Raw genomic sequence first — 13,308 nt, 5'->3', positions numbered from 1 at the left:
CCCCCCCCCCTCACCCCACAGGATAACAAACCTGTAATTTTCAGAAGCCTTGGATCCCCAGAATAAGAAATGGGATTTTAACAGATAAAATATAGGGACTCAATAGCTGTTACGGTCATGTTTTGAAGGGTACCACAAAATCACGATTTTGTGACCCACGTGGATTTTTGTCAAACCTGTCTTCTTGTACGTGATCTGCTGAGCTTACTGTTTAACATGACCTAGGTTATGGGGTATCATTAGAAAGGTAATTTATTTTTTTTGAAAATGGTATATAGCAATATGCAACATCTTCTACAGTTTTCATGAAATAGGGACATAATTTACCCCATACCCCAAAGTTTTATGTCACAAATTATTGTCAAAACTAATCTAAATTCGACCAATTTTTTACCTATACATAATACAAAAGGCAATACCGTGTATTAAGTTTGTGTTATTTGCTACATGTACATGTTAGAAACTTGGAATAAACTTTTAACAGAAAAAATATTGGGATCCTGTAGCTGTAACAGTCATATTTTGAAGGGTACCGAAAAATCACAGTATTACTGACTCGCATTCGTTTTTGTTAAACCTGTCTTCTTGTAAGTCTTCTGCTGAGCTTATTTTGAACATAACGAGGCCAATGGGGTACCATTAGAAAGTTAATTTACTCTTCTTTAAATGATATGTTGCAATATGCAATATCTTCTATAGTTTTCATGAAATAAGATCAAAACTTACCCCATACTCCAACGTTTTATGTCGCAAATTACCATCAAAACTAATCTCAAATTCTACCAATTATTTTCCTAGACACATTACAAAAGGCAATTCTTTGTATAAAATATATTTTATTTGGTACAGGGACATGTCAAAAATATGAGTTAGACTTTAAAGAGACAAAATATTGGTATTGAATGACTGTTACTGGCATATTTGAAGGGTACCGTGAAGTTAGAGTATTACCGACTCGCATATGTTTTTGTTAAATGTGTCGTCTTGTAAGTTTTCTGCTGAGCTTACTTTTTACCATAGTCTAGATTATGGGCTGCCATTGGAAAGACAATTTATTTGGCTTTAAAATGACATATTGTAATATGCAATATCTTCTATAGTTTTTATGAAATAGGACCAAACCTTACCCCATACCCCAAAGTTTTATGTCACAAATTACTGTCAAAACTAATCTTAAATTCTACCAATTATTTACCTAGACATTATACAAAGGGCAATGATTGGTATCAAATTTGTTTTATTTGATACAGGTAAATGTTAGTAACTTGAAATAAACTTTTGACAGAAAAATATCCAGATGCTCTAGCTGTAACAGTCATATTTTGAATGGTACTTCAAAATCACAGTACTGCCAACTTGCATACATTTTTGTTAAACCTTTCTTCTTGTAAGTCTTCTACTGAGCTTACTTTTTAACATAATGTAGCAAGTTGGGCATCATTAGAAAGTTAATTTACTCTTCTTTAAAATAATATATTGCAATATGCAATATCTTTTATAGTTTTCATGAAATAGGACCACAACTTACCCCATACCCCAAAGTTTTATATTCCAAATTACCGTCAAAACTAATCTCAAATTCTGACAACTATTGACCGGGACATAATATAAAGGGCAATGATTTGTATTAAATTTAGTATATTTGCTTTAGGTTCATGTTAGAAACTTGAAACGAACTTTTAACAGAAAAAATATTGTGATGCTGTAGCTGTAACAGTCATATTTTGAAGGGTACCACAAACTCACAGTATTGCCAACTCGCATACGTTTGGTTAAACCTGTCTTATTATAAGTCATCTGCTGAGCCTATTTTTTAACATAACCCGGCTATTGAGGTATCGTTAGAAAGGTAATTTTTTCTTCTTTGATAGGACATATTGTAATATATAATATCTTCTTAAGTGTTCAGGAAATAAGACCAAAACTTACCCAACACCCCTAAGTTTATATTGCAAATTACTATCACTACAAATCTCAAATTCTACCAAACTTTTACCTAGACATACTACAAAAGGCAATGATTTGTATGAAATCTGTTTTATTTGCTACAGAGACATGTTAAAAATATTAGATAGACTTTAAAAAGACAAAATATTGGGAATGAATGGTTGTTGCTGTCATGTTTTGAAGGGTACTGTAAAGTCTCAGTCATGCCCACTCGTATGTGTTTTTGTTAAATGTGTCATCTTATAAGTCATCTGCTGAGCTTACTTTTTACTCTAACCTATTTTATAGACTATCATTGGAAAGCAAATTTATTTTGCCTTAAAGTGACATATTGTAATATGAAATATCTTTAATAGTTTTCATGAAATAGGACCAGACTTACCCCATACCAAAATTCGCAAACTGCAAAGTTTTCGAACAGATGTAGTTTGCACATAAAACTAAGGGCTGGGTAAGTTTTTTGCCATTTCATTACAACTTCAGATGATAATGCACTTAATCATATGCTAAAATAAAGAGTGATAAAAGCTTTGTAATGATACCCTATAATCTGCGTTACGGATAAAATAAAGGTTGGCAGATAAATTTCATGGAAACTTGTTTAATAAAATTTCACGGTTTCAGCAACATATATCCTGCTATCCTTCAAACTATGATGCTAACAGCTGTTAAATCACAATAATTATCCTGTTAATGGTATCTTTCATAGTTGGAAATGTCTCTGTAACAAATAAAATAGGTTTCATACAAAGTTTGTCTTTTTATAGAATTTATCGAAATTAAATGCTAGTTTTGACAGTAATATACAACATAAAACTTTGGGGTATGGGGTAAGGTTTGGTCCTATTTCATGAAAACTATAGAAGATATAGCATAATAAAATATGTCATTTTAAAGCCAAATAAATTGTCTTTCCAATGGCAGCCCATAATCTAGGCTATGTAAAAAGTAAGCTCAGCAGAAAATTTACAAGACGACACATTTAACAAAAACATATGCGAGTCGGTATTTCTCTGACTTCACGGTACCCTTCAAAACATGCCAGTAACAGTCATTCAATACCAATATTTTGTCTCTTTAAAGTCTAACTCATATTTTTGACATGTCCCTGTACCAAATAAAATATATTTTATACAAAGAATTGCCTTTTGTAATGTGTCTAGGAAAATAATTGGTAGAATTTGAGATTAGTTTTGATGGTAATTTGCGACATAAAACGTTGGAGTATGGGGTAAGTTTTGATCTTATTTCATGAAAACTATAGAAGATATTGCATATTGCAACATATCATTTTAAAGAAGAGTAAATTAACTTTCTAATGGTACCCCATTGGCCTCGTTATGTTCAAAATAAGCTCAGCAGAAGACTTACAAGAAGACAGGTTTAACAAAAACGAATGCGAGTCAGTAATACTGTGATTTTTCGGTACCCTTCAAAATATGACTGTTACAGCTACAGGATCCCAATATTTTTTCTGTTAAAAGTTTATTCCAAGTTTCTAACATGTACATGTAGCAAATAACACAAACTTAATACACAGTATTGCCTTTTGTATTATGTATAGGTAAAAAATTGGTCGAATTTAGATTAGTTTTGACAGTAATTTGTGACATAAAACTTTGGGGTATGGGGTAAATTATGTCCCTATTTCATGAAAACTGTAGAAGATGTTGCATATTGCTATATACCATTTTCAAAAAAAATAAATTACCTTTCTAATGATACCCCATAACCTAGGTCATGTTAAACAGTAAGCTCAGCAGATCACGTACAAGAAGACAGGTTTGACAAAAATCCACGTGGGTCACAAAATCGTGATTTTGTGGTACCCTTCAAAACATGACCGTAACAGCTATTGAGTCCCTATATTTTATCTGTTAAAATCCCATTTCTTATTCTGGGGATCCAAGGCTTCTGAAAATTACAGGTTTGTTATCCTGTGGGGTGAGGGGGGGGAGGTGCACGTAGACGCCCCTGTAGCGTCGGCCTCACATATTGTTAGTAATGCTTGCTGTGTATAAAGTAAGATAAGGAGGCATAGACAATTTTCCAAATACGCCTTAACAAAATTATTTTGTAGAAAAATATTTAAAATTAAATTATAACAATAGACAGTCGTCAATAATCTATTTACTTGAAGGAGAAAATGGCAATATGACTATGTGTGCACGTTTTCGAGTCTTCTTTTTAAGGCTGTGCATTAGTTCATTGCATAACAATAAAATGGCCATTCACGATATACCAATGTAGCAAAACTTGCTATTTTAGTGACTAGAGACAATAATGCATGGTAAATACCCAATTTTGACATTTGTTTTCTTCTTCAGTACATTGCAATTAGAAAATAACATCCATTAATCTGTTTGATATGCTTCATAAGGAGGAAACAATAGTTATCGTATTTTCTTCCGGTTAAAAATACTGAATTACCAAGAAAAATCGATTTAAAGTTATCCAATTCTATGACGTCACATTTTTTGCTAAAACTTTATGCATTTTAGAAAGACCAGTATCTCAGCTTTCTAAAACTATAAGGTATATGGCATTTCAAGCCAGTTTACTTCATCAAGGAAAGAATGTTGTACCCCTACCCCTAGCTTTTGCACACCCCATACAGATACACGCAATTCAAAATTGACTCAGGAGAAGTAGTGTATAGTTAAATATCTAATGTTAACACTTTTTTTCTTGTTTAATATGTGGGAATAAATAATTCAAACACAAAAAGCTGTCAAAATTTTGCTTAATAACAAGTAAATCACAATTGTTACATGGTATTTTGGGTAAAAACTTTCAAAATTGTCAAAAAAATTCATTTTAAAGTCGTCCTATTCTATGTACACAAATTAATTTTGCTAAAGTTGGTGTTTTTCATAAAGAGCAGAATCTCAGCTTTCCAAAAATGTATGGTTTGTGCTATTTCATGCAAGTTTACTCAATGTAGGGGAGGATATAGTACCCCCTACCCCTACCCATTTTTCGCCATTTTTTGCGGTACATGCAAATCAAAAACCAGCCCAGATAGGTAGTGCATCCCAAAATATCCAATGTTAACATCTTTTTTCTTGTTCAGCAGGTCCTAAAGAACAAAAAAATACCCAAGAAGTAGGGATGTGGGGGGGGGGGTGCACGGTGGGCCCCTCCAGCCCACGGACTATATTAATTGAAGTCTCATTATTGATTAAGGAACAAACAGACCTTCAATCCAGTTATCAAATCTGTGTCATTCTCAACGCATCTTTTGCAAATCACTTTTAGCAGTTATCCGCAGACTTGTTTAATCGGTTGTGATGAGTACTCTTGTCATCCGCCATATAACAGTGCCGATAGTTGGAAGGATAGCAAGTAAATCTAAAAAAAACGCTCCACCGATATTTGAAAGGTACGGAAACGCACCTCTAAACAATTACCTTAACATTTAATTTGTCACGTCCATATGCCCGTTACCAAAGGTGGAAGGGGTAATACTTAAAAATATTGCGTGTTAGCTGGATTTTTGCCACCGAAATTGCAAATTATATTGTCTTATAGTACAAAACTCACCGCTTATCAGGAGTTGCTCGTTAAAACGCATTCACAATTTGAACAACGTGCGTGATATCATGAAATAAAAAAATCGAAAAGGTTGGTAACCAAGGTGCCATCAAAGGTCATCATCTTAAAAAGTTCGCTGGAAATACAAAGTGTAATCCATGAATTGCGACAGGCGTTTGGTCTTGACGATTTTCTGAACAAGGTTAATGTGATTTCTGATCATTTCTTTCTCCACTTTTTTCTTTAAAAAATTGCAAAGCCCTAGGATAAGTATCGGTCAACATGTGGTTAGTCTTTTCAATGATAATTTTACCCTTTGGAACGCTATATTTCGGGACAAGTAAAAGAAGATGATTTCACATAAGCTTGGACTTAAAAGTAAGTCATATTCACTCACTGAAAGATTCAGTCATTGAATATCACAAACGTTTCGCTGCAGCGCGCTAAAACCAGGTTTGGGGCGTTTGCAGAGCGCCCGCACAGGGCTGGATCATTCTCTTTAATGCTCTGAGAAGCGAAGAAAATCGACGACGCTCATAGGCACTATTTTTCATACCAACTATCTCCGTAACAAAAGTATATGGGATCACAGCGAATAAATCTAAAGAAACGCTCAACCGAAATTGGAAAGCTACTAAAATGTCAAAAAAAACACTTATCTTAAAGTTTGCTTTTTCATGTATGCTGATACTCAAACTATGACGGGCGCTTAGTCTCGCATGCCAGACCTCGAACCTGCATGCGGTGCGAGCGGCGAAGCCGCGAGCTGCGAGTAACCGTAGGTTACGAGCGGTTATTCGCACCTCGTGGCTTCGCCGCTCGCGCCGCAGGCAGGTTTCGAGGTCTGGCATGCGAGACTAAGGGGCGCTTTGCAGAGAGGCAACTGCGACGGTATACCTTGAGACTGTACTCACAATTTTTTCAATCCATCCTCAATGCCCTCAAAAACATTTCAAATCCCCTGTCATGACAAAATGACAAAATATTTAAAACCAACAATATGAAACAAAATCAAAATTTTGTGATCTTTTAATCTTGTTTTACAAAGTATCAAGTTGAAGTAGATTTCAGCAGTTTTCAGCTTACCGATGCAATCTTCATACTTGTTATGTACACTTGTATTGTTTAAGTAATCCTTGAATTGAATACTGCTGTCAATATGACAACACTGCTACATACTCATACTCAGGCTGTGTTAACAAATCTATGGCATTTCAATATGATTTCAGAGAACAACTGTCATTCATTTGACACTTTTCATATTTGCGTCACGTAGGATAATTACTCGGGCAGTGTGCAAAGTTATTTATTGCAAAATTTCAATTTTACTTATTAGGCCCTAAAGATCATAAAATCTACCTACGAGATTTTAAAAACTGGTTTTCTGATCATTTACAGTTTGCACCAGTATTTAATACTTTTTTGTCAGACATCCATATTGTAGAAAGTATAATTCTTATTCCTGTTTTCAAGACATTTTGTTGTCGGCCATGGTAGTTTTCTCTGATGGAAAGCGTATTATGTTTGAGAGATCCAATATCATGTGTGGCATATGGTATTTTGTTTTGCAAAGCAACTCACAAACAAGAGCTACAACTTAGGTTGCATATTTGTGTCCAATTTTCTGTCCATATACAAAATAAAATAAAACCAGTAAATATTTAAATAAATGGATACAAATATCGAAAACATACACATTTTAACACTACTTTTAAAAAGTTACTTGTTTGTTGAAAAAGTGTGTTACTTTGATATGAATAGTTTTGCCCTGCTACAATACATTCAAAAACAGCTCAAATTCAAAGCCCATCTACTCCATATTTTTCTTCTTCGTTAAAATATGCCGTACAGCTACGCCAGACGATCCTAAAACTACCGACAATATTTGCGTTGCGATTAGTTTGTGGTTATACCACATATTAAATTGACTGCTGCTTAGAACGTTGAATTCAACCAGTCTAGAACAATGACCTGTTTGTGTAGGCCCTGTTACAACCGATAACGTAGTAACTAACCGATAACGTAGCAAACCCGATAACGTAGTAAAAATTTACCGATAACGTAGTAAATCAACCGATAACGTAGTAACGAACCGATAACGTAGTAATTTTTTCTAACCGATAACGTAGTAAAAATTTACCGATAACGTAGTAATTTTACCTAACCGATAACGTATCAACAAATTTACCGATAACGTATCAATGAACCATTAACGGATTAAATCAACTGATAACGTAGAAAAGTCAACCAATACCGCATCAAAACAACCAATTACATATCAATTAACTGATAATATCTGATTAAGCGATTCATTAGGAGCGATAGATCGATCGATTTATAGATAAATAAGTATTAGATAGATAGATAGATAGATAGATAGATAGATAGATAGATAGATAGATAGATAGATAGATAGATAGGTCGAGCAATATATCGATAAATAAATCGATCACTCAATCGATAGATCGATGGATCTATCTATCGATGTTTGATAGATGGTCGATCGATTGATCAATCGATCGATACATAAATTAATTGGCAGATCGATCGATAGAACAAAGGATTCATCAATTCGATAGCAAGATAGATGAATTAATCGATAGATCGATCGATCGGTTCGATAAATTGGTCAATAGATAGATAGATAGATCGATTTGTTATCACATTGTCTTGTACGCAATTTTCTTTACTTCTTTTTATTTTTCCGTTTAGCATTAATTGTCACAAATTTCTGCAACAAATTGTGTTTCGACTGTTTTCATGGTAGTACGAACGACTAAGTTGATCTAAATGTTGTTAAACTACTGGAATAGGTTTGGGAAGTTGTTTCTAGTCTTGCTATAGTAGCTATACAGTTTAGTTCTAGTTGGGTAAAATCCAAAGAGATTGTATAAGTACCGCAATCACCGACAGCCAACATCGCAAATTTCGCACACATATTGTATACGTCACCGATAGAAGTAACTGCGTATTAGTGATTAACCAAAGAACATTAATGAGTCATTCGTACAATTGACGATTTTTCGTGTTATTGAAAATCTCCATCGGGTGTATTTGAAAAAGGTAACCATATCAGTGATTATATCAGGAACCTGCAATATAAATGTATGAGTGAACTCTGGTAAGGCCAAGAAAAATAAAAAGCTCATTTCTCATCTTACACATATTGCAAAAATGATGCGGTGACGCGGGTTTCTTTTCTACTCAATTTTTTTATTCTTCAACCAACAAGAACGCACAAAAAACACGAAAACGACACAGGAATGCACGCAGAAATATATGCACAGTTGTGTTGCTTTAGTATTTTTGTATAACAACAGTTCTGTCGACTTTTAGTGCAGCAGTGCACAGTTTTGTCAATTTAATATAAAAGTTACGTATGTGTACAGTTCTGAATGGAATGTTATAGTGTCAGTTATTTGTTTGCAGTTCTGTTTTATACAGCACTGTGTTATGCATCGGGTTTTTAAAATTTTATTTCCTCATGAGCAGAACAAAGGTTGACGTGGGGGTCTGAATTGACGCGCGCGAGGATGAGAAACAAACTTTTTATTTTAATTGGCCTATGCGTTTTTTTCTATCAGCTCTATAATATAATACTCAATAATTGTGCGATGTCTTCGTAATCCTAATTCAAATAAGATATGACGACGTGAATCACGACAGAAAGGATAAAAAGGAATGAAAAAGCAATATGTTGTCTACAAAATCTGTTGACTTGGCTTGCTTACATGAGTAACTTGCAAAATTAATGAATACTGATTATGAGGAATTCCATTGAACAATGAGTCAAGATTTACCTGTAATTCAGTCCCAGAATGAGAGTGACATTGTAAGCTTATTGTCATTTTGATATACTGACGTTGTAAATAACGAAATTTCATAATCGGTCATGTTGAGCACTTTTTTCCAAGTCCTACCAACTTAGAAAGTGTGTCGATAAAGACACTGACATGTGTGTTGTATCTTGAATTCATCCTGCAGGAATATTTATTAATTTGTTCGCATTTCCCCAATTGATGAAATTCGATTCGTGATGTCTGAGTAATATCACGATTGTAACTCTGAAGGTGTAACTGAATGACTACATATAAACACGAAAGATACAACACTCATTAATATTCAATTAGTTTCCATTTATTAATACATTATTGGTCGATTGATAATTTATTTGTTGACTTGGTGCATTTTCAGTTGATTGGAATCTTTACTCTTTGACTTGGCTAGGTTATGGTTGGTTTGATACATAATTGGTTGATTTAATACGTCATCGGTTACTTTGATACGCTATTGTTCTCTTGGGCACATTATTGGTTGATTTGATACACTATCAATCGATCGATCTATCTATCCATCGATATATATATATATATATATATATATATATATATATATATATATATATACCAATCGTTCTATTAGTCAAGCAATCGATCAATTCATTCAATCATTCAGTCGATAGAAAGATCGATCGATTGATATATCAGTACATCGATAGATCAATCGGTCGATCTATCGATTGATCAATGGATTGATCGATCGATCGATCGAGGATACATCTATCCCTAAGAATATATTCCCATGATTCATTTGATCCAATACATTGTCAGTTGATTTGATACGTTATCGGTAAATTTGTTGATACGTTATCGGTTAGGAAAAATTACTACGTTATCGGTAAATTTTTACTACGTTATCGGTTAGAAAAAATTACTACGTTATCGGTTCGTTACTACGTTATCGGTTGATTTACTACGTTATCGGTAAATTTTTACTACGTTATCGGGTTTGCTACGTTATCGGTTAGTTACTACGTTATCGGTTGTAACAGGCCCGCTAGACGGAATGTTCGTCTTAAGTGAAGTGGATACCGACTATAGGTAGGGGACATGTTTGTTTTAACATGATTGCCACAAAAGGCTATGAAAGCCTAAAATAAAATAATTGCATGCATGTAAAACTTGTGTGACGGTGTTGTCTGAGCCTACTTCCTTACCAACAGCGGACAAAAGCTAGCTATATACTTTCCCCTTCGATTCTTGATGACCTTTGACATGGTTTTGCCCATTTCAGCTGATCACTTCATTTAACCCCACCTGTCTCGCATATCCATGACTACAACGGTAGACCAAAGGGCAGCATGCTATAATATGAGACCATTCAATTTTTCTCCAAATTTTACTAACAGATTTCCTGTAATTTATGTTCAAATCCAATTACTGGATGTGTAAAAGCATTTTGGAAACGTCTATTCTACGAACTTTGAGCTTATAACTTGAGACGTGAGAAATTACTTGAAGCACGTAAACCAAGGAGGGCTCACTGCGTTGGTGTGTATAACTTATACACAAGAAGTCAATAGTGTTGTTCCCTGTGCAATGGACGTATTTGATATAGAATGCTGCTTCTTTTCAGCAGCGCAAAACCTTAATGAGATAGTAAAGTTGAACCACCAAATATGCGTCATGATGTGCGACTTTAAAGTGCGGTTTGCACTATAAATAAGATTGGACTGATTGTATAGTCCATGTTTTGGTGTACATTTCACAATGCACGACTTTACGATGCATAAATTAAGTCTGTTTCATAACGCGGAAGCGCATTCAGGTCATATGGATTATCAAGAGGAAAGGGCAGTTTCCTGTCTATCATTGAAAACTGTGTAAGCGTGAGAGTGTACCCTTCCCTTAGTCAAGATACAGCACGATCTGTTAACTCGTGACAGGAAATATTTCCTACTGTGTCGATGAAATGGTCAGTTACAAAACTTGAGATTATTGTCATCGTTGTGAAACATTATTTGCATATTTTTCGAACTTTCTGAGCTGGGAGATTGGACGACAGAGAGTTTCGATCCTATTGCAAAATTATTTGGAACATTTCAAATGGACCCATTTTACCTTGATCACAGGACTACATGCTGAGTGCGGTCTAAGGCTATAGGTCCAAGTCGGTGATAGTGTAAAATAAAGTCATTTCAGTAACTTACAACGCATCAATTTACTTTTTTGTGTGGAACTGAGATGATCTTGATGCGATTCTACGCCGTTTTCACTTTTTTTTCCAACTGCTTTCTTGCGAGATGGTCACGCTGGGTAATGCCTTTGCGCATGCGCGGACCGAGCGCGTTCTGCAGTTTCTCCCTGTATCACTTCGAGATAACTCCACTACATTGCGATAAAACACGTTACATTACATTCACTAAATTAGTTTTATTCGCAGACTTGTACCAAGTCTATATTAAGTATACTTGTCACGGATCAGAGATGCTAACAATGAGAATGTACAAAATGTACGACGCAAATACAGGTACTGTGTAAGCGTTTGCAAAGGTGCCACAACGGGAACAGCGAATAGGAAGACACTTATCCTAAATTTGATCATGTTATCAAGATCTCTCCTATAGAATGACAAGATTAAAGTAAGACTTTAAAAAGCATTCAGTTTCACATCAAAGTGTTATCTTCGTTATCGAACATTTCGTGAACCATATTCACATTCCCGAAACGTGAGGATATTTAATGGACAGATGAAGGAATTGGAATATGGGCGTCGTGTTAAAAAAGAGAGCCAGTTTTTATTTCTTATTGGATCCAACAAAGAATTGTAAAAATTCAGTGCTTTTAATGCTTCGATGGTTGAAAGAGAAGGGGTGTACTATTCAATTTGAAAAAATCACTTGCAAAGTGCCATTTTTGAAGAATAAGCTTAAAAGTCCATTGAATTTGAATAAAACAGTCAATCGCTTTAATAACACATGCGCAAATGAGTTTATACAAATGATGCCAAGTGTGATGTTCGATTCTTGATATTGAGAGAGATAACATATATCTGTCATGATATCACTTGTAGGACAGGCATCAAACTGAAAAGTAAACTTTATAGAGGAGATGGAAAATCGATATGTCAATTACGCTTAAACTTTCGCAGAAAAGAAGAATAAATCGATTTTTTTCAAAAGTGTATCTTACGGTTATGGGTTGAATGGTTTAATGTTTTGTATTATTCAATTGAAATAACTAAGTTGCGTCGACGGATGCAAAATAAGACATTCATTCTTTGCGGATAAGAAATCAAGTCATGGAAAGCTATTCTCCGCTCCGTAGACAGTCTGTGGTCGAGCTGTTCCCAGCACCCTCTATTATACCGGTACACCTCGATGAAACAATATAGATACAGAGGGAGGTCAGCGCAGAGACCTGTTTCGACCTTGATTTATAGAATTTATGATTTACACTGCTTGTGCTTTCGGTCATCACCCGGTCCACCCGCCTTGTGAATTGGTCGGCGAAGTGTAGCCAAGTGGTTTCAGGGAGGGTCCCTGCCAGAGACAACATCCTTGACCAGCGAAGATGGCTTTCGGCCGCCCATGGGTTTTGTGACTCTCTAAAATAATTTGTCTAACACAAACTGGAACAGGAGGATATTAAAGGGTCAGTTATGCTAATTTTTTATGTTTTTTCATTATTTTTAATTTATATGACATTTGTAAGTTCATACTCTACTCCAGAATGTTGAAACATTCATTATTTAGTTTGCCAACATTTTCTATACATGTAAAATGCACTGTTATGTTATTGTTTACATTTGAGTTGACTTGCTGAACAATACTGTATATATCAACTTGCCTTTGGGAGTAGAACAAGAAATTATAGTTGACATTTAAAAACAAAAAATACTGGAAAACTCATCAAAAGTTAGCATTACTGGCCAAAACTGAAATAGTTATGTATTTGACCATGAAAATAATACTATATCTTCGCTTTTCGTCAACAGTTTCCGGCATATTGACATGTGACACAGTACAAGCTGTTCCGTGACTGAAAA

Source organism: Ptychodera flava, chromosome 5 (assembly GCF_041260155.1).
Source record: "Ptychodera flava strain L36383 chromosome 5, AS_Pfla_20210202, whole genome shotgun sequence".
NCBI classification, from domain to species: domain Eukaryota; kingdom Metazoa; phylum Hemichordata; class Enteropneusta; family Ptychoderidae; genus Ptychodera; species Ptychodera flava.
Note: the sequence above shows the minus strand (reverse complement) of the source record.